Here is a 5,494-nt window from a genome sequence, read left to right on the forward strand (position 1 = left end):
AAATCAGGCAAGAGAGAGAGAGGGCTGGGCAGATTGCATATTTCTGGACTGCCAGAAAGCTTTTGACACAGTACCACATAAGAGACTAGTGCACAAACTGGAGATGCAGGCAGGAGTGAAAGGGAATGTACTCCACTGGATAAGAGAGTACCTAAGCAACAGGACACAGCGAGTCACCGTGAGAGGTGAGGTCTCGGAGTGGCGGGGAATCACCAGTGGAGTCCCACAGGGATCAGTCCTTGGACCTATACTGTTTCTGATATACGTAAATGATCTTCCAGAAGGAATTGACTCATTCCTCTCGATGTTTGCTGATGACGCAAAAATTATGAGGAGGATAGTATGAGGCTACAAGATGACCTAGACAAACTGAAGGAATGGTCCAACAAATGGCTACTAAAGTTCAACCCAAGTAAATGTAAGATAATGAAACTAGGAGGCCAGTCACTGGATACCAAATGGGGTTGACGTCCTTCACGAAACGGACAGAAAGAAAGATCTGGGAGTTAATATCACGCCAAACCTGTCTCCTGAAGCCCACATCAAAAGAATAACATCAGCGGCCTATGCGAGGCTGGCTAACATCAGAACTGCTTTCAGAAACTTGTTTAAGGAATCCTTCAGAACCTTGTATACCACATATGTAAGGCCAATCCTGGAGTATGCAGCCCCAGCATGGAGTCCGTACCTAGTCAAGCACAAGACGAAGCTGGAAAAAGTTCAAAGGTATGCCACTAGGTTAGTCCCAGAACTAAGAGGCATGAGTTATGAGGATAGACTATGTGAACTGCACCTCACGTCGCTGGAAGACAGAAGAGCTAGGGGAGACATGATCACCACATACAAAATTCTCAGGGAAATTGACAGGGTGGACAAGGAAGAATTATTTAACACGGGTGGCACACGCACACGGGGACGCAGGTGGAAGCTTAGTACCCAAATGAGCCAGAGAGACATTAGAAAGATTTTTTTCAGTGTCAGAGTAGTTAGTAAATGGAATGCACTAGAAAGTGATGTGGTGGAGGCTGAGTCCATACACAGTTTCAAATGTAGATATGACAGAGCCCAGTAGGCTCAGGAATCTGTACATCAGTTGATTGACGGTTGAGAGGCGGGACCAAAGAGCCAGAGCTCAACCCCCACAAACACAACTAGGTGAGTACACACACACACACACACACACACACACACACGTACCCTTCCTACATACTCATTTTTAACTATATGAACATGTTTTCGTATTTGACACCGACTGTTACAACTTGGCTCACCGGCGCTGCTATTGGCGAGATGCAACATTTTTGGTAATATACACGCACATTACTCAACAATCCATCTTAACGCTCCTACATATTACAGTTCTTGTGTTTAAACACTCAGTGACGGTGTCGGTCAAAGGCTTTCATGGTTGGTCTCCCTCACCACCTTCCATGCGCCAAACCACCCACTTGACGCCCCATTGCCAAAACCATTCACCTTATCACTCTCCTAGACCTGGGCTTCTAACGTTTGGGGGGGGGGGGAGGGACCTCCCCTCACCCAGCATAGCCAATCTCCTTCCCTACATGCTATGATATCAATTATTAATCTATATATGTGCTTAACTCTACGGTCACATACTTATTCATCTTACACACCTGTTCCTACATAGTCCTTCTACACTTTAACCCCACCTGACGCACAACATCTCGGTGTTTTGCATCCTGTCCACGCATTTTGGGATTACGTCCGTGCGTTTTGAGATCAAATCCACACATTTTACATCACGGATGCTCACCTGTTCCAATTCATACCCCTCCTCTTCTTACACTTACACACATTTTACCCTACATGACCCACCCGTCCCAACCCCCAACCCTCCCACACACTTTTGACTAGGACAGAGTGCGATCCTTGAGATTCTGCTCGAGGTTTGGGATGGTTCTAGTCATACTTTACACTACTCCCTCTTACAGTCGTACATATCCTTGTTGAATGTCCTGACTTTCAGGACGAGCGTGTCTTGTTTTCCGACCGTCTCTCACGGTCACTTGTCCCTCGATAGAATTTTTGGTGAATCGGATACTTTTGATATCGTTCTCCTTATGCGTTTTTGTTCTCGTATTGGCATCCTTGGTGATATTTAGCGGCCTCTGATTATTCCACACATTTGATGGTGCTACATAGCCGTCCCGGTTTGGTGCCTTCTTTTGATAATTACTTACTAAGCCCCGCAACTCGCTTTAAAGTTTGTGTAAAGAGCCACTCGCCCTCAGCTTGACACCTCACTCGATATCGTCCACCCTGATCCTGGACACGATGCTCATGTTTAAGCTTGGGCTGTTGAAGCTCTTCTACTATTGCAAAGCGGTGTCGTTGAATGTAATTGCAGCCAGGACGAAGTCAAAATACTATAGTGTATGTAAGGTCCAAGCCTCCCAAAATGTATGCAGTACCTTTTTTTTTACTTCAATACAAAGTTGGTGTAAATAATTATTTTTGTCATTACAGATATCAATGGCTGAAAGTACTGAAAATTCTGGGACCTCTGAAATACGTCTGATTTCAGTTGAACTCCCGTTCAACGCCTTCCGGGACGGCAAACGAAGATTAAATGAAAACGAAAATATGGCGAATGAACCCATTGAAGAGCGGTATTCAGAAAATGATAGATAGTAGGACACTAGTAGGTCTCTCACCCCACTGGAAAAAGAAGAAAGAAGCGGTCTTCAAGCATATGAAGATGCACAATGCAAAATTGATGAAATCTGGTACAAAGAAGAAGAGCGAACCGATGAGATCAAAAAACAATTTTCTGAACATCCTGATCATCCTATATCATCTCAAGAAGATCCTGAAGAGCATGGAAAAAGAGTGTCAACAGATGAGGAAACGTCCAATATCAGCAATCAAACAAATTTTGAAGATGCACTGCTACAACTTCAACGCAGATTTGTCTCGGGCACAACTTTAGAAAACAATGATTATTATGAAATCATTGTTAAGAAAAAAATAATGAAGTCTAACATTCAATTTTAAAATGACATTTCTTAAATTTTAATAATTGTAATTTTAATAATAAAACTGATGAATTTTAATTAATAAATCATGACTTGAGTTGTAAAGTGATATTGAATAAAAATGCAGAGGTAATCTCTAATTTCCTTGTGGCTCATTTTGAGCACTGAAGAATTTTTTTTAATGTTGCAATAATCACACTAGATTATTGTATGATTATTTTTTTAATCGTACTTTTTAGTATGGGCATTTAATCATTTATCCAGTATTTTTCTTCTCTCAAAACTATACATATTGCAAATAAAAGCTTTGACAATGAAGGGATTTTTTGTTACCTTTACTATCCTGTGATTGCCCAGTTATAAGTGACATGAGATAAATTATTCGAGGTACTTTGAGCTCTGTAATTATTTCATACACTCAGGAATATTGAAATCACGTCGCGGAAAAAAGGATGATAAACGTCTAAATATTTTTAAATATTTGTAAATGTATTTAAATAAATAATACAAAACAAAATGCAAGAAATCTTGTTTAAAAACGCAATATTATGCGAAATTCTGAGATTTGTAGACAAAATCACATTCCGTGAGAAAATAAAAAGTAGTATCAAGAATTTAGTAAATTCGAATAATTTTACTTAAAAACACGTGTAAAATGTGTAAAAAGTCATTATATTACCAAATTCAAGGATTTATACTTCAAATGAACAAATCTTATTGAAGTATTTATACTTCAAATCATAAACTGAGGTATCGTGTTATTTGGATCATAAAAAGGCACATGAAAATGTTTCCAATACAAACGATAAAAATCAATGTGTTTTCATTAGAATTAACTAAAATGTTCCTGATTTCCCTTTATATTACCGGAAGATGATGTACACCAAAAACCGCTCTTATCTGGCTGACACGTCGAAAAATGCAATAAAAACAGGATTTCTCTCCTAATCAATAACTTATCTCACTATTTTAATGAGGAACAAATAGTTGATTGAAAAAAAAAGTATTTAATGTGAATTTGCAATCAATTACATGTTTCCATCATACTTATCGTATATTTAAGGAATTATTAACAATAAACTGAAAATAAATATAAACTTTGAAAAACGGCGAAATATTGCCTAATTCGTTGATGTTTGGTTTAAATCACACAAGGGAAAAGAGGACGAAACACGTCAAAATATTGCTAAATTCGATGATTTTTTAGAGCAAAACAAAATGTAAGAAAACTTGCTTAAAAATGCAATATTATGCGAAATTATAAGATTTCTTGGCCAAGTACATAAATTGAATGAATACATAAAGTAGTATGGTAGTATAAGTAGTATATAGTAGTAGTCCTTTATGAATACATAAAGTAGCATGGAAATAATAATAAATTCTAATATTTTCACTTAAAATCACACAACATGGAAAAACGTTAAAAAATTCACTATATTACCAAATTCGAAGATCATAAAGTTCAAATCATAGAGTGAGATTTCGTGTTATTTCGATCATCAAAAAGGCATATGAAAATATTGTTTCCAATATATATATATATATATATATATATATATATATATATATATATATATATATATATATATATATATATATGTATATATATATATATATATATATATATATATATATATATATATATATATATATATATATATATATATATATATATATAATACAAACAATTGTGTTTTCAACAAAATTAACTAAAATGTTCCTGATTTTCCATTTATATTACCGAAAAAAGATGTTCACATAAAACCGCTCCAATTCGGCTGAAACGTCGAAATATGCAATAAAAACAGGATTTCTCTCCTAATCAATATCTTACTCACTATTTTTAACCAGGTACAAACGGTTGATTGCAAATGAAGTATTTTAAAGTTATTTTTCAATCAATTACTTGTTTGCATTATATTTATCGTATATTTAATGAATTAATAGCAATAAACTGAAAATTCTTAAAAACGTGGATAAACAGCAAAATATTGCCTAAAGCTGTTTTGTTTAATCACATATAAAAACATGATAAACATCAAACTATTGCTAAATTCGATGAATTTTAGTACAAAACAAAATGCAAGAAAACCTGCTTAAAAACTCAATATTATGCGATATTCTGATATTTGTAAGCCAAATCACATATCGTTAGAAAACATGAAGTAGCATCGAAATATTAGTAGATTCAAATATTTTTACTTGAAATCACACACGAAAAACGCGAAAAAGTCACTATCCCAAAATCGAGGATTTTTACTTCAAATCATAAAGCGAAGTTCCGTGTTATTTAGATTATTAAAAAGGCATATACAAATGTTGTTTCCAATACAAATGATAAAAGCAATGTGTTTTCAATAGAAATAACTAATGTTCCTGATTTTCCGTTTATATTACCGAAAGAAGATGTACACGTAGAACCGCTCTAATCTGGCTGACACATCGAAATATGCAACAAAAACAGGATTTTCCTCCTAATCAATAACTTATCTCAC

General features: G+C 35.7%; 1 long non-coding RNA gene across 1 annotated transcript in view; it reads left to right on the top strand.

Moving 5' to 3' along the window:
- LOC138357331 (uncharacterized) overlaps positions 1 to 3,252 on the top strand; it is a 44,652-nt gene extending 41,400 nt beyond the window's left edge. Inside the window, exon 2 of the long non-coding RNA XR_011224930.1 lies at positions 2,491 to 3,252. This is a non-coding gene — a long non-coding RNA (uncharacterized lncRNA). The remainder of the gene's footprint in view (positions 1 to 2,490) is intronic.
- The last annotated feature ends 2,242 nt before the right edge of the window (positions 3,253 to 5,494 follow it).

Source organism: Procambarus clarkii, chromosome 77, assembly GCF_040958095.1.
Source record: "Procambarus clarkii isolate CNS0578487 chromosome 77, FALCON_Pclarkii_2.0, whole genome shotgun sequence".
Classification (NCBI taxonomy): Eukaryota; Metazoa; Arthropoda; class Malacostraca; order Decapoda; family Cambaridae; genus Procambarus; species Procambarus clarkii.